We start from the raw sequence: 18,172 nt of genomic DNA on the forward strand, positions 1-18,172 counted from the left end.
CATTCTGGACAGAAAAGATACAAACTGAATAATCACCTATTTAAAATTGCTATAGAAAGAAGTCTGAGTTTATTTTGATTTTAATCTTATTTAGCATATTAAAATTGAAAATCCACTGAGAAACTAATGTTCTAAAAAGTGAAATATTTTCCCAAGTTCAAAAAATGTGTGTACATTATGTAAATTGGGGATATTATCTATCAACTGACTGACTACCATTTTAAAAGAATCAGCCAATTAAGAGACTGAATTTATGTTAACTTACAAGGGCTTTAATTTTTGAACTTCATATAGTTTTAAGATTCAGTTATCCTTTCTACCTTTTTTCTATTTTGATAAAAGCAAGTTGTAACTTTATTAGTTCCCTCTTCCAAGTTTCTTTTGTTTTTTTGTTACTTCTTTCATTCAGTAAGATTACTTCTTTCTTCTTCATCTTTCTTTAATAATGAAGAAATATTTAAGATATTATTCTAAGTATAATTTCTATGTGCTCAACAGACTCTGATATGAAACATTCTCATTTTTACTGCTTCCTAGTTTGTAATATGTATTTTGACTTCTTTAATCCAAGTATTATTTAAGAATAGGTTTCTTAATTACCATGTGGTTAAGTTTTTGGTTCACTCTTTTTATTATTTATTTCTAATTTTACCGGATTATAATCAGGGAATGTGGCTGGTAAAATGACTACTTTGATATTTGCCAAGTTTCTTTGTGGCTAAGTATATAATTTTGTAAATGTTTCATGGACATGTAAAAAATATATATTCTCTATGTAAATTAATTTCTGTTGATATTTCTTAAAGATAGTGATTATTTAACTTGTGTAACTTATTTTCTGTCAACAAGATCTAATGAAAGAGGTGTACTGAAGCCTCTTATTTTAACTACACTTAATTTTTATTTCTAATAGTTTTGCTTCATGTATTGTTATGTGATTTGGTATACACAGGTTTATCAATGTATCCTCTCAAATTTGCCATTTACCATTCTATAATGTCTCTCTTCATCTTGTTTGAGGCTTTAAAATTTAAATTTTACTTTTCCTAATTCAAATATTGCTACTTGTACTTTCTATTTGTATCTATTTAGATCTCTCTGCCTATCACTTTATTAGTTTCTTTCTTTATTAGAGAAGTTGTGGGTTTACAGAACAATCATGCATAAAATGCAGGACTCCCATACACCACCCCATTATCAACACCCTGCACTGGTGTGGAACATTTGTCACAAATGATGACAGCACATCTTTACAACTGTACTATTAACTATAGTCCATGGTTTAACTCAGAGTTCACTATTTGTGTAGTGTACTTTTCAAGGATTTAAAAAATTTTTTTATTGTTACCATATATACAATCTAACATTCCCCTTTTAATCACATTCAGACATATATTTCAGTAGTTAATTACGTTCACAATGCTGTGAACCATCACCACCCTCCATTACCAAAACATCTCCATCATTCTAAATAGGAACACTGTACATTTTAAGCCTTAACTTCCCATTCCCTATCCTCACCTCTGGTAACCTTTATTTTGGCTGACTCTATGAGTTTGCTTATTCTAATTATTTTAAATCAGTGAGATCTTACAATACTTTTCCTTCTGTTATCTAGCCTATCTCATGCAACAAGATGTCCCCAAGACTCTTCCATGTTGCTGCATGTATCAGGACCTCATTCCTTTCTAGGGCTGAACAATACTTCATCTCCTGGCAGTTGTGAATAATGCTGCTATGAACATCAGTGTGCAAATTATCTGCTCAAGTCCCTGTTCTGAATTCTCCTGCGTATATACTTAGTAATAGGATTGTCAGCTGTATTAGTCAGGGATCTCTAGGAAAGCAGAACCCAAAGGAGATATCTGTAAATATGAGATTTTATAAAAGTGTCTCATGCAACTGTGGGGATGTACGAGTCCCAATTCTGCAGGGCAGGCTGCAACTCTGATGAAGGTCTTTGAAGAACTCCCCAAGGGAGAATGGCTGGCTGAAGAAGAGAACTTCCATAGGGTAGGCTGCGAGCTGGCACTCCAATGTGGATCTTCAATGAATTCTCCAGGAGAGGATAGCTGGCTGAAGAAGAAATGAAAGTTCTTTCTCTTCTCCCTAAAAAGTCTTCAACTGATTGGATTAAATCCAGCAGACTGAATTCTCTCATTGCGGAAGACACTCCCTTTGTTGATGTAATCAGCCACAGATGCAATCAATTGACTGATGATTTAATAAACCAGCCTTCTGGTTTATTAACCAGCCACAAATGTCCTTGCAGTAACGGTTAGGCCAGTGCTTGCTTGACCCAACAACCAGGCACCATCCCCTGGCCAAGGTGACACATGAACCTAACCATCACACCAGGTCATATGGTAGTTTTATACTTAGCTTTCTGAGGAACCACCAAATTATCTTCCATTGCGGCTGATCAATCCACTAGCAATGAATGAGTGTTCTATTTCTCTGCATCCTCTCCAACACTTTTTATTTTCCAGTTTTTTTAATAGCAGCCATTCTAATGGGTGTGAAATAGCATCTCATTGTGGTTTTGATTTGCATTTCCCCAATAGTCAATGATGTTGAGCATCTCCTCATGCCTTCTGGCCATTTGTACATCTATCACTTTATTTATAATCTTTCTTTATCATTCTGTTCTTGTACTCAGTGTGTTTCTCATGAACAAATTTTATTTCTTAAACCAATCTGACAGTCTGTGGTTGCAGATTTTCAGAAAACATCTATTTACAATTAATGTAATTACTGAAATTGTTGATTTATTAATTCCATCTTATTTTACATTTATTATTTATTTTACATTGCTTTTGCCCTTTTCTTTTTTAATCTGGAAATTGCATTACACTTTTCCATTCCCTTAATGATTACCCTATCTTTCTCTGTATTCATTATCAGTCACATTTCTCTAATATTTTTAAACATAACATACTGATCAATTTCCTCTGCTAAGATGCATTGGTTTCCCACATTGCTTTCTTTCATCCCAAAAAGCACCTTTAGAATACTTCAGCTGGATAAAATGGGAAGGGTCATGAGAAGGGTGAGGGGCATGATGTACGTGATAAGCTATGAAAAGGTGATAGATCTGTAACTCCCAATAGGGTTAAAGATTTATTGTAGTTGGCATACCAAAGAGCATCCTGGAAAGAAGAGGTGCTGGTCAGAGAATGGGACACTTGAAATCTATGATTATAAAAGGCCACTGTTATTGGCAATAAAGAGGTCTAGATATGATCAAATGACTTGGAGGCTATAACAAGGTAGAAGATAAAACCACTGGAAAGACAGTAGATAAGGAACTGAGAAGCCAATGTGCTGGAAGTAGCATCTGGATGGATAATGAAATTACCAAGAATTATAATTGGAGATGTTTTGAAAAAAGTGATAGTGACCTACAAGCTAAAATTTTCAAGGGACTAAAACGAAAGACCCAGGGGTTTGTAGATAACTGCAAATAGGAAGAAGAGCAGGTAATATAGTCCAGTAGTATATGTCAATACAAGGAGTTTTAGGAAGAACAAAGATACAATGGTCTGGAAGCAAAAATGAAGAGCAGAGAATTCATCATCTCTCCTTTGTCCATTTTTCTCCTTCTGGAACTCCAAAACTATATTTCTGTTAAATCTCCTGGATCTATCGTAAGAGTCTCTTATCTTCTTCTCCATGATTTCCATGTCTTTGGTTTTTTTGCTTTGAGATATCCCATGCTGGTCTTCTAGGCCACTAATTAAAATTTCAAAAGTGATTATCCTATTCTTCAATTAACAGTTTAACTGAGAAATCACACTTTTGAGCTTCAGAAAGTCTTCTATGCGCTACTCTGGACTTTCCTTAGGCCACTATTTTTCTTTTCAGGTTAACATCCTTTCCTTCAAGCAGTTACATGTTGCGATAACTGTTTTCTTCATTCATACTGAGCTTCTACTCTTTGGCAGCTGGACACACTTAGATACATGGTTGCTCTTCTTTGTCAACTCACTTGAGGCACAGGTGTAGCTGTTGGAATATCCCAAATGAAGGCAGTTCCACAAGAATAGGAAGGCAAAGAGGTCTCTCCTCTCAAAGTCTGCAGGTGTAAAAGCAAACAAACCACAGAGTCTTTCTGAGGCACCAAGTGACCTATCCTGTGGGAATCACAGATCTCCAATAGTCAAAGACTTTAAATCATCTTAAATACGTTCAATGAGCTAAAGGAATCCATATTCAAGGAACTAAAGGAAATTAGGACAACACTGCCTGAACAATATAAAGTATAGACATTGGTGTGATGGTTAGGTTCATGTATCAACTTGGCCAGGTAATGGTACCCAGGTGTCTTGGTCAAGCAAGCACTGGCCTAACTGTTACTGCAAGGACATTTGTGGCTGGTTAATAAACCAGAAGGTTGGTTTATTAAATCATAAGTCAACTGGCTGCAGCTGTGACTGATTACATCAAGGGTGTGTCTTCCACAATGAGAAAATGCAATCAGCTGGATTTAATCCAATCAGTTGAAGACTTTTAAGCAAGACAGATAGAGGACCTTCACTTCTTCTTTGGCTGACCAGCGAAACATTTCTTGAGGAGTTCATCGAACATCTTTATTGGAGTTGCTAGTCTGCTGCCTGCCCTATGGAATCTGGACTCGTGCATACCCACAGTTGCGTGAGACACTTTCATAAATCTTATATTTATAGATATCTCTTGTAGATTCTGTTTCCCTAGAGAACCCTAACTAATAAAATTGGTAAAAGGAACTACATAGAAATTTTGCATCAGCATAATTAAAATGAAAAACTCAGACAGATTTAAGAGCAGATTTGAACAGGCAGAAGAAAGGATCAGCAAAATTGATGACAGGACAATTGAACTTATCCACTGTGAGGAGCAGAAACACAAAATAATGAAGAAAAATGAACAGAGCCTGAGGAATCTGTGGAACACCATCCAAGCATATCAACATACATATCATCGGAGGCCCAGAAGTACAAGAGACAGAGAAAGGGGCAGAAAAGTATTAGAAGAAATAATAGTTTAAAACTTCCCAAATCTTATGAAAGATATACATATCTAAAGAGCTCAACAAACTCAAAGCAATATACATTCTAAGAGATCTACACCAAGACACAGATGGCAAATTGTTGGGTAGGACCTTTTGATTAGATTATTTCCATGGAGATGTGACCCACCCAATCCAAGGTGGGTCTTAATCCTTTACTGGAGTCCTTTAAGAGAGCTCATGGAAAGAGAGAGCTTAGAAAGAAAACACCCTAGAGAAGCAAGAAGGACCCAGACAAGCTGAGAGACAAACACCCAGATACATTTGGAAACAGCCAATGAAACTAGAATCCAGGAGAGAAGGATCAGCAGACATCACCATGCACCTTCCCATGTGACAGTGGAACCCCGGATGCAATCAGCCTTTCTTCAGAGAAGGTATTGTCCTGCTGATGCCTTAGCTGGGACATCTTCATGGCCTTAGAACTGTACATTTGTAACTTAATAAAACCCCATTGAAAAAGTCAACCTATTTCTGGTATATTGTATTCTGGCAGCTTTAGCAAACTGAAATACCTCCCTTCTCAGTTATTACCTTAAATGTCAATGGACTAAACTCCCCCTATTAAAAGACAAAGATAGTAGACAGCATGAAAACACATGATCCATCTATGTGCTACTTAAAAGACTCACTTTAGGTAAAAAGACACAAAGAGGTTGAAAGTAAAAGGGTAGAAAAAGATATTGCATGCAAACAGTAATAATGTGAACCAGGTGGTTACAATATGAGACAAATTAGACTTTAAAAAAAGATTACAATTTAGTTTTGGCCCCACCCTGTTCAAGATGGCAGAGTGAGAGACTTCAGGGTGCTGTCTCTACACAGAAGCTTTGAACAACCTGAGCAAGAATTGACACACATCTTTCACAGAGCTGCAGAAAAAGTTAAAGTACTGCAGTAAAAGGGTGAGTACCACAAGAAGGTGGCTTCTTAAAAGAGGGAGGATCTTGTAGTGGCATGGCTGGTCCCTCCACCACTTCTCACCAGCATGGCACAGAGCCAGCTTGCACTCCCAGTGCAGATCTTCCAGAGGGAGCAGAGTAACCCCCATACACATACTGGGAGCATGTATTTCTGGCCCAATCTGTCTGATGGAGCCTGAAAGACTTACCATCCCAGAACCTGTTCTGCATATAGAAGGCAGAACATAGAACTTCTCTACAGATGCTATGGGAGACTCATGCTGCCTGGGGAAGGGGTTGCTGGCTATAGTATATATAGTGCAGTGCCCAGGACCATGAAGGAACTGTTATCTAGGGAAGAATGGACATTTATATCTGTGTAAATAGGAGAATTCCTATGACCACATGTACATCCCAAGACAACACACATCTGTAGAAAGGATCAGGGAAGTCTATACACTTTGGCCTGGAGACTACCTCTAAATATATTGTATGGCTAAGCCCTGAAGGAGAGCACATGCACAGGTCAATCTGCAAAGACTGGGAAAAGTGTTTCATTTTTTTCCTTTTTTTTTGTTGTTATCTCCTGGCATTCAAGGAAATCTGTCTGAAACTAGCTGGACACAAGCTTAAGAAACAGACACCTCAGAATCTAGATCCTAGCAATAACAACTTGAAATATCAACATGGCCAAGTTTTGACAAAAGGTATAAGACAAACAGAGAAATAGGAAGTGATGGCCCAAGCAAAGGAGAAGATTAAAGCATTCAAAACCATTAATGAGGGGGATAAGATCTGGGGCATATAAGACAAACATTTTTTTAAAGTGGTCCTAGATATGCTCAAATAGTCTAAGAAAACATGGACAAAGATCTAAGAAAATCAGGCAAAGAAAATATCAACAGAATTGAAAATTATGAAAAGAAAACCAAACCACACAGAACTGAAGTCCACAGTAACAGAAATTGAAAATTCCCTACTAGACAAGTTCAACAGCAGATTGAAGCTGGTAGAAGAAACATTCAGTGAACCTGAAGATAACACTATTGAAATTGTCCAGACTGAGAAGCGAAAAGAAGAAAGTTGAAGAAAGTGAATAGAGCCTGAGGAACCTGTGGGACACCATCAAGTGTACCAATACACACACTGTGGGATTCCCAGAAGAAGAAGAAAGAGAGAAAAAGGCAGAGAGAATATCCAAAGCAACAATGGCTGACGATATATAGGCTAGGCCCAAACAGAATCACACTGTGGGATATTATAATCAAACTGTCATATGCCAAATATAAAGAGAATTCTGAAAGCCACAAGAGAAAAGAAACATGTCACATACAAGGGAGCCTCAATAAGACTAAGCGCCGGTTTCTCATCAGAAACCGTGGAGAGAAGAAGGCAGTAGGATGACACATTTAAAGCACTGAAAGCTAAAAACTACCTACCAAGAATTCTATATCTGGCAAAACTGTCTTTCAAAAATGAGGAAGGGATTAAGACATTCCCAGATAAACAAAAGCTAAGGGAGAAAATTAATGCCAAGACTTTCAAGGAAAAGGCAGAATAAGGCGCTTCAGGACACAGTCCTTTCACCAGAACAGCTATAAAACAGGCAGGAACTGTCTCAAATGTAGGGAAACATCTTTGGGATCTTCGAGGTCTTGTGGTTGGCAATGGTTCCTTAGACTTTACACCCAAAACACAAGCAACAAAAAAAATAGATAAATGAGACATCAAAATTTAAAACTTCTGTGCATCAAAGGACTTGGTCACAGAAGTGAAGAGACAACCTACTCAATGGGAGAAAATATTTGGAAACCACAAATATGATAAGGGTTTAATATCTAGAATATATAAAGAAATCCCACAACTCAACAATAAAAAGACAAACAACCCAATTAAGAAATGGGCACAACTCTACCATAAGTTTTACCCTTGGGAAGACGGTTGCTGCAAAGGAGAGGCTAGGCCTCCCTGTATTTGTGCCTAAGAGTCTCCTCCTGAATGCCTCTTTGTTGCTCAGATGTGGCCCTCTCTCTCTGGCTAAGCCAACTTGAAAGGTGAAATCACTGCCCTCCCCCCTACGTGGGACCAGACACCCAGGGGAGTGAATCTCCCTGGCAACGTGGAATACGACTCCAGGGGAGGAATGTAGACCCGGCATCGTGGGATGGAGAACATCTTCTTGACCAAAAGGGGGATGTGAAAGGAAATGAAATAAGCTTCAGTGGCAGAGAGATTCCAAAACGAGCCGAGAGATCACTCTGGTGGGCACTCTTACGCACACTTTAGACAACCTTTTTTAGGTTCTAAAGAATTGGGGTAGCTGGTGGTGGATACCTGAAACTATTAAACTACAACCCAGAACCCATGAATCTCGAAGACAGTTGTATAAAAATGTAGCTTATGAGGGGTGACAGTGGGATTGGGAAAGCCATAAGGACCAAACTCCACTTTGTCTAGTTTATGGATGGATGTATAGAAAAGTAGGGGAAGGAAACAAACAGACAAAGGTACCCAGTGTTCTTTTTTACTTCAATTGCTCTTTTTCACTCTAATTATTATTCTTGTTATTTTTGTGTGTGTGCTAATGAAGGTGTCAGGGATTGATTTAGGTGATGAATGTACAACTATGTAATGGTACTGTAAACAATCGAAAGTACAATTTGTTTTGTATGACTGTGTGGTATGTGAATATATCTCAATAAAATGATGATTAAAAAAAAAAAAAAAAATCAAATGACCTCAGGTTTGCTGTATTATCACATGCCTTTCCCTCCCGTCAGAGTCTCCCCGAGTCTCCCCATGTCCAATGTGCTTATATTTCAAATGAAATTTAGCTAAATACTGATGCATGTAATTAGGATGTATCATTTCCTGCTGGATTTTAGAGTGCAGTACAATGTATTTATGTGAACAAAATAAGGTTTTCTGCTGCAAAACCACTTTCACATCACTTTCAATAAACATATAATGAAAAGTGAAAAAAAAAAAAAAAAAAAAAAAGAAATGGGCACAAGACCTGAATAGTCATTTTTCCAAAGATGATACACAAATGGCCAGAAAGCACATGAAAAGATGCCTGACATCATTAGCTATCAAGGAAATGCAAATGAAAACCACAATGAGATATCATTTCACACCCACTGGAATGGCTACCATTAAAAAAAAAACAGAAAATTCCAAGTGTTGGAAAAGATGAGGAGAAATAGGAACACTCATTCATTGCTGATGGGAATGTAAAATGGTGCAGCCACTGTGGAAGACAGTTTAGCACTTCCTTAGGGGCTAAATATAGAATTACCATATGACCCGGCAACCCCTCTACTAGGTATATACCTAGAAGAATTGAAAGCAGGGACTTGAACAGATATTTGCACACCAATGTTCAAAGTGGCATTATTCACAACTGCCAAAAGATGGAAGCAACCCGAGTGTCCATCAACTGTTAAGTAGATAAACAAAATGTGGTATATACATACAATGGAATATTATTCAGCTGTAAGAAGGAATGAAGTCCTGATGCATGCAACAACATGGATGAACCTAGAGAACATTATGTTGAGTGAGATAAGCCAGACACAAAAGGACAAATATTGTATGATCTCACTGATAGGAATTAATTAGAATAAGCAAACTCATAGAGTTAGAATACTGAAAATAGATTACCAGGGGATAAATTGGTGTTAGAGAATGGGGAGGCGATTAATTAATTAATTAATCCGTACAGAATTTCTGTTTAGGTTGATTGTAAAGGATTGGAAATGGTGGTGATGGTAGCACATTACTGTAAGTATAATTAACAGTGCTGAATTATATATGTGAATGTAGATGAAAGGGGAAGTTTTGGACCATGTATGTTACTAGAATGAAAGGTAGAAGATAAAACATGGGCCTGTATAACACAGTGAACCCTGTTGTGGACGATGGACTGGGGTTAATAGTACAAGAACATTCTTTCATGAAGTATAACAAATTTACAACACTAATACAAGGTGTTAATAATAGGGTGGTATATGAGAAACAAATACACCTAATGTAGACAATGGACTATAGTTAGTAGTACTATTTTAATATTCTTTCATCAATTGTAACAAAGGTACCACACTAATGCCAAGTGTCAACAATAGGGAGGTACATAGGAACACCTCCCTATTTTCTGTAAACCTATAACTTTTAAAATTAAAAATGATATTTAAAAAAAAACATTATGTTAAGTGAAAGAAAGCAGTAATTTTAAAAATACCAAGGAGATGCTTTGTGTGGTATGTAAATGTATCTCAGTAAAACTGAAAAAAAAAAAATGCTAAGGAAATTTGTCGCCACTAGAGTGGCCTTACAAGAGATGCTAAAGAGAATTCTGCTGGTTGAAAGGAAAAGAAAATCAATAATAGATTAAAGTCGCATGAAGAAATAAAGATCTCTGGTGAGGGCAACTATATAAATATAAATGCCAGGACTACTGTATTTTCTATTTGTAATCTTCCTACAGGATCTAAAAGGCAAATGCATAAAATGTAATGATAAATCAGGGGCTGTGGATTCATAATGTATAAACATTAAATCTGTGACAAAAACTAGATCGGGAGGACAGAGAGGTATTAGATCATAGTTTGTATATACTATCAAAGTTAAGTTGGTATCAAAACAAATGATATTGTTGCAGATTTAGAATGTTAAATTTAAGCCCCACAATAACTACAAAGAAAGCATCAGAGAATATGCAAGCTCATAGAGACTGAAATTAGAGTACAGGTTTCCGGAGACAGGGTGGGAGGGGGAATGGGGAGTTAATGTATAATGGGTATAGGGTTTCTATTTGGGGAGATGGAAAAGTTTTAGTAATGGAGATGATGAGGGTACTGCAATATTGTGAATGTGATTCATACCCTGAGTGGTATGCTTGAGAGTGACTGCAATGAGCAAGTTTATGTCATTTATATGGTTCTCACAACTAAAAAAATAAAAAAGAAATGACAATTAAATGAAATGCACTGTACTGGATGTGATCTAGGAACGGAGGAGAAAAGATTCAAAGGGACATTATTGAAATATATGAAAAAATTGGAATATAGACTCTAAGTTTTGTATCAATGTTAAATTGCTTGAACTTGATAAATGCACTTAAAGTGGTTACATAAGCAAATATCCTTGTTCTTAGGAAATGTATATGGCAGTATTTAGTGGTTAAGTAGCATGATTTATACAACCTACATACAAGTGTTCATGAAATATAGACTGTTAAATAGACAGACAGATGCATAGACAGATGAACTGATAGGCTGATGCAGAGATAGAATGAGCCGACATTTGTGGAAAAATATTAAAAGATATAATGATTATAAATATATATGCACCTCACAACAGAGCCTCAAAATATATGAAGCAAAAATTGACAGAACTGAAGAGAGTAATAGTTCTTCAGTAATATTTACAGACTTCAATAAACCATTTTCAGTAATTGATAGAACATATAAAAAAAACAATCAATAAGAAAACAGAGGCCTTGAATAACATTATTAACCAAAGAGACCTAAAGGATATATATAGGACACACCACTCTCAACAGCAGAATATACATTCTTCTCAAGTACACATGGAGCATTATCTAAAATACACCATATTTTAGGCCACAAATCAAATCTTGAAATCTAAAAATACTGAAATCATACAAAGTATCTTCTCAGACCATAAGAGAATAAAGCTAGAAATCTATAACAGAAAGAAAACTGGAAAACTTACAAAATGTGGAAATTAAAACACATCTAAACAACCAACAGGCAAAAATGTGGAAATTAAAACACATCTAAACAACCAACAGGCAAACAAAGAAATCACACAAGAAATTCGAAAAATCTTGAGATGAATGAGAACAAAAACACAACATACCAAAACTTTTGGGATTCAGCAAAGACAGTGGTCAGAGGGAAATTTAAATTTCTAAATTCCTACATTAAAAAAGATCACAAATCAATAACCTAATTGCATACTGTTCTAGTTTGCTAATGCTGCCAGAATGGAAAACACCAAAAATGGATTGGCTTTTATAAAAGGGGATTTATCTGGTTACACAGTTACAGTCTTAAGGCCATAAAGTGTCCAACGTAATGCATCAACAATTGGGTACCTTCACTGGATGATGGCCAATGGCGTCCGGAAAACCTCTGTTAGCTGGGAAGGCATGTGGCCAGTGTCTGCTCTAGAGTTCTGCTTTCAAAATGGCTTTCTCCCAGGATGTTCCTCTTTAGGCTTCAGCTCCTCAAAAATGTCACTCTTAGTTGCTCTTGGGGCGTTCGCCCTCTCTTAGCTTCTCCAGAGCAAAGACTGCTTTCAAAGGCTGTCTCCAAAATGTCTCTGCAAGCTGAAGCTCCTCTCTCAGATCCAGTGTATTCTTCAAAGTGTCCCTCTTGGCTGTAGCAAGCTTGCTCCTTCTGTCTGAGCTTATATAGAACTCCAGTAATTTAATTCAGACCCACCCTGAATGGGTGGGGCTCCATGGAAATTATCCAATCAAAGGTCTTGTCCACAGGTGATTAAATCACATCTTCATGGAAATGCCCAAAGGATTCCAAAATCTAATCAACACTAATATGTCTGCCCACACAAGACTGCATCAAAGATAATGGCATTTTGGGAGACATAATACATTCAAACCAGCACACATACCTAAACCAATTAATACACAAACAAACTGAACTCAAAGTCAGTAGAAGGAAGGAAATAGTAAAGATTAGAGCAGAGATAAATGAATCAGAGAACAGAAAAACAATAGCGAGAATCAATAAAACCAAAGTTGTTTTTTTGAAAAGATCAATCAAATCAACAAACTTTAGCTAGGCTGACTAAAGAAAAAGAAAGGACACAAATAACTAAAATCAGGAATGAAATTGAGACATTACTTACAGAAATAAGAAGGATTATCAGACTATACTATGAACAATTATATGCCAACAAACTAGAAAACCTGGATGAAAGAACAAATTCCTTGAAACATACAAATTACCTCATCTGACACAAGAAATGAAAATCTCATCAAACCTATAATAAGCAATTGAATCAGTAATTAAAAAGCTCCCATAAAAGACCATATGGTTCCACTGATGAATTCTACCAAACATATATAACACAAATAGTTAAACTCTCTGAAACAAAAGAAGAGGAGGGATCACTTATTAACCTATTCTCTGAGGCCAGCATTAACTTGATATGAAAGCCAGGCAAAGACAGCACAAAATAAGAAAACTACAGAGCAATATCACTTATGAATATAGATGCAAAAATCCTCCACAAAATACGGACAAACCAAATTCCACAGTGTATTTAAAAGACTGTATATCATGACCAAATGGGATTTATTCTAGAAATTGCAAGAATGGCTCAACATAAGAAAATCAGTGTAATACACCACATTAATAAGATGAAGGATAAAAATGAATGACCATCTCAATTGACACAGAAAAAGCATGTGACAAAATCTAACATCCTTTCATGATAGAAACACTCAGAAAACTATAAATAGAAGGGAACTTTCTAAACACATGATAAGGGGCATTTATAAAAAACTCACAGCAAATATCATACTCAGTGGTGAAAGACGGAAAGCTTTTCCCCTAACATTAGAATAACCCAAGGATGCAAGCTGCCACCACTCTTATTCAACACTGTACTGGAACTTATAGCTAGAGCATTCAGGCAAGAGAAAGATAAAAAGATATCCAATTGGAAAGGAAGGAGTCAGATTATCCCTATTCACAATGATAGGATCCCATATATCGAAAACTCCAAAGAATTCACAAGAAAGCTATTACAACTAACAAATGAATTCAGAGAGGTTGCAGAGGATACAAGACAAACATGCAGAAGTCAACTGGGTTTCTACACACCAGTAATGAACAAGCTGAAAAGCAAATCAAGAAAACTCTCCCATTTACAAGAGCATCAAAAAGAACAAAATACCACATAGTTAATAGTTAATTAAAAAACAAAAGTTAATTTAAAAAAAAAATGAAAAAAATATGGAGACCCACCCTGAGGAACTGGTGGAGAATGCAAGGGTGTTGGGCTTCCCTACCTTGATGGTTGCTGATGTGCTCACAGACATAAGGGACTGGTGGTTTGATGGGCTGAGCCCTCTACCCCGGGACTTGCCCTTGGTAAGACTGTTGCTGCAAAGGAGAGGCTAGGCCTGCCTATAATTTTGCCTAAGAGTCTCCTCCTGAATGCCTCTTTGTTGCTCAGATGTGGCCCTCTCTCTCTAGCTAAGCCAATTTGGCAGGTGAAATCACTGCCCTCCCCGCTACGTGGGATCTGACACACAGGGGAGTAAATCTCCCTGGCAACATGAAATATGACTCCCGGGGAGGAATCTAGACCCCGCATCGTGGGATGGAGAACATCTTCTTGACCAAAAGGGGGATGTGAAAGGAAATGAAATAAGCTTCAGTGGCAGAGAGATTCCGAAAGGAGCCGAGAGGTCATCTGGTGGGCACTCTCATGCACAATATAGACAACCCTTTTTAGTTTCTAATAAACTAGAATAGCTAGCAGTAAATACCTGAAACTATCAAACTACATACAACCCAGAATCCTTGAATCTTGAAAATGATTGTATAAAAATATAGCTTATGAGGGGTGACAATGTGATTGGGAAAGCCACATGGACCTTTGTCCAGTGTACGGATGGATGACTAGAAAAATGCAGATGAAAAAATAAAGGCACCCAAGTGTTCCTTTTTACTTTGTTCTTTTTCACTTTAATTCATATTCTTATTTTTGTGTGTGTGGTAATGAAAATGTTCAAAAATTAATTTTGGTGATGAACTCACAACTATATAATGGTACTATGAACAACTGAATGTACGCTTTGTGTGACTGCGTGGTATGTGAATATATCTCAGTAAAATTGAATTAAAAAAAAAAAAAAGAATAAAATATCTGGGTAAAAATTTAACCAAGCAATTAAAAGACTTATACACTGAAAACTACAAAACATTGCTGAAAGAAATTAAAGACTTAAATAAATGGAAAGACAAACCATGTTCATGAATTGGAAAACTAAATATTGTTAAAATGTTATACTGCCTAAAGCAATCTGCAAATTCAATGCAATCCCTATGAAAATACCAGCAGGTAAAATGACCACAGACATAGGGGACTGGTGGTTTGATGGGTTGAGCCCTCTGCCACAGGATTTACCCTTGGGAAGACTGTTGCTGCAAAGGAGAGGCTAGGCCTCCCTATAATTGTGCCTAAGAGCCTCCTCCCGAATGCCTCTTTGTTGCTCAGATGTGGCCCTCTCTCTCTAGCTAAGCCAACTTGAAAGGTGAAATCACTGCCCTCCCCTCTACATGGGATCAGACACCCAGGGGAGTGAATCTCCCTGGCAACGTGGAATATGACTCCCGGGGAGGAATGTAGACCTGGCATCGTGGGACGGAGAACATCTTCTTGACCAAAAGGGGGATGTGAAAGGAAATGAAATAAGCTTCACTGGTAGAGAGATTCCAAAACGTGCCGAGAGGTCACTCTGGTGGGCACTCTTACGCACAATTTAAACAACCCTTTTTAGGTTCTAATGAATTGGGGTAGCTGGTGGTGGATACCTGACACTATCAAACTACAACCCAGAACCCATGAATCTCGAAGACAATTGTAAAAAAATGTAGCTTATGAGGGGTGACAATGGGATTGGGAAAGCCATAAGGACCACACTCCCCTTTGTCTAGTTTATGGATGGATGAGTAGAAAAATAGGAGAAGGAAACAAACAAACAAACAAACAGACAAAGGTACCCAGTGTTCTTTTTTACTTTAATTGTTCTTTTTCACTTTAATTATTATTCTTGTTATTTTTGTGTGTGCTAATGAAGGTGTCAGGGATTGATTTAGGTGATGAATGTACAACTATGTAATGGTACTGTGAACAATCGAATGTACGATTTGTTTTGTATGACTGTGTGGTATGTGAATATATCTCAATAAAATGAAGATTTAAAAAAAAAAAAAAAAAATACCAGCAGGACAGACATATAGACTAGTGGAGTAGAATTAAGAATCCAGAGACAAATCCACACATCTATGGCCAGTTGATTTTCAACAAAGGTGCCAAGCCCACTCAATGAGGAAAGCATAGTCTCTTCAACAAATGGCACTGGGACAACTGGAAATCCATATGCAAAAGAATGAATGTGGATCCCTAACTCTCACCATATATAAAAATTAATTAAAAATGGATCAACCACCTAAATATAAGAGAGAATACTGTAAAACTCCTAAAAAATACATAGAGAAATACCTTCAGGATCTTATGGAAGGAAATGGATTTTTGGATTTTACACCAAAAGCATAAGCAACAAAAGAAAAAAAATAATAAAATGGACTTCATCAAAATTAAAATCTCTTGTGCATCAGAGGACATCATCAAGAAAGTGAAAAAACAAACAAAAGAATTGGGAGAAATTATTTGGAAACCATATATCAGATAAGGGTTTAATATCCAGAATATACAAAGAACTCCTATAACTCAACAACAAAAAGTCAAACAACCAATTAAAAAATGGGCCAACTAAGAGTCTCCCCCTGAGTGCTTCTCTGTTGCTCAAATGTGGCCCTTTCTCTCTAACTAAGCCACCCTGGTGGGTGATCTCGCTGCCCTCCTCCCTACATTGGACCTGACTCTCAGGGGTGTAAATCTCCCTGGCAATGTAGGATATGACTCCCGGGGATAAATCTGGACCCAGCTTTGTGGGACCCAGAACATCTTCTTGACCAAAAAGGGGATGTGAAATGAAATGCAATAAAGCTTCAGTGGCTGAGAGATTTCAAATGGAGTCGAGAGATCACTCTGGTGGACATTCTTATGCACTATATAGATAACACTTTTTAGGTTTAATATTTTGGAATAGCTAGAAGTAAATACCTAAAACTACCAAATTCCAACCCAGTAGCCTTGACTCTTGAAGACGTTTGCATAACAATGTAGCTTACAAGGGGTAACAGTGTGACTGTGAAAAACCTATGGATCCCACTCCCTTTATCCAGTGTATGGATGGATGAGTAGAAAAATGCAGACAAAACCTAAATGAAAAATAGGGTGGGATGGGCAGGGTGATCTGGGTGTTCTTTTTTTTTTTATTTTTTATTCTGATTCTGATTCTTTTTGGTATAAGGAAAATGTTCAAAAATAGATTGGGATGATGAATGCACAACTATAAGATGGTACTGTGAACACTTGATTGTACACCATGGATGATTGTATGGTATGTGTATATTTCTCAACAAAACTGAATTAAAAAAAAAAAAAAAGTGGGCCAAGGGTTTAAATAGACATTTCTCCAAAGAAGATATTCAAATGGCCAATAAGTATATGAAAAGATGCTTAACACATCATTAGCCATTAGGGAAATGCAAATTAAAACTATAATGAGATACCAGTCACATTCACCAGGATGGCTATTATTTTTAAAAACCCTGAAAAATAACAGGAGTTGGTGAGGATGCAGAGTATTAGGAACCCTTGTACATTGTTGAAAGGAATGTAAAATGGTGCAGCCACTATGGAAAACAGTTCATTGATTCCTCAGAAAACTTAATACAGAATTACCATATGATCCAGCAATTCTACTCCTAGGTATATACCCAAAAGAACTGAAAGGAGGGACTCAGACATATTTGTACGCTAATATTCACAGCAGCATTATTCACAGTAACCAAAAGTTGGAAGCAATCCAAGTGTCCATCAACAGCTGAAAGGATAAACAAAATATGGTACATCCATATGTGGTAGATCAAATTGCGCCCCAGTTTGGACATGTTGTCGGTCTTGGTCTGTTTTCTGATGGATGGGTATGGACACTTTTTAATATGCGCTCTTTAAGGCGTTACTTCAATTAAGACATTACCCAACTGAATCAGGCTGGGCTTTAATCAGGATTACTAGAGTCCTTTATAAGCAGAGTGAAAGTCAGATGGAGAGAAAAGCCACAGGGAACAGCCAGATGCTGGTAGTCAACTGAACCTGGAAGAGAAAGGAGAAGATGCTGCTACGTATATGGCCACGTGATGGAAAAGGCAAGGACCAAAGATCGTCTGCAGCCAGTCCCAGAACCCCAATCTTCAGGGAGAAAGCATCACCTTGCCAACATCTCGATTTTGGACTTCTAGCCTCCAAAACTGTGAGCCAATAAATAAGCCAACCAACCATATGGTATTTGTTTTAGCAGCTAAGAAAC

At 37.1% G+C, this 18,172-nt stretch overlaps 1 protein-coding gene across 1 annotated transcript in view; it reads right to left on the reverse strand.

Moving 5' to 3' along the window:
- Nucleotides 1–18,172, reverse strand: part of STXBP3 (syntaxin binding protein 3) — a 107,449-nt gene that overhangs the window by 64,604 nt on the left and 24,673 nt on the right. The window lies entirely within an intron of this gene.

The sequence above is a fragment of the Choloepus didactylus genome, chromosome 2, assembly GCF_015220235.1.
Source record: "Choloepus didactylus isolate mChoDid1 chromosome 2, mChoDid1.pri, whole genome shotgun sequence".
NCBI classification, from domain to species: domain Eukaryota; kingdom Metazoa; phylum Chordata; class Mammalia; order Pilosa; family Megalonychidae; genus Choloepus; species Choloepus didactylus.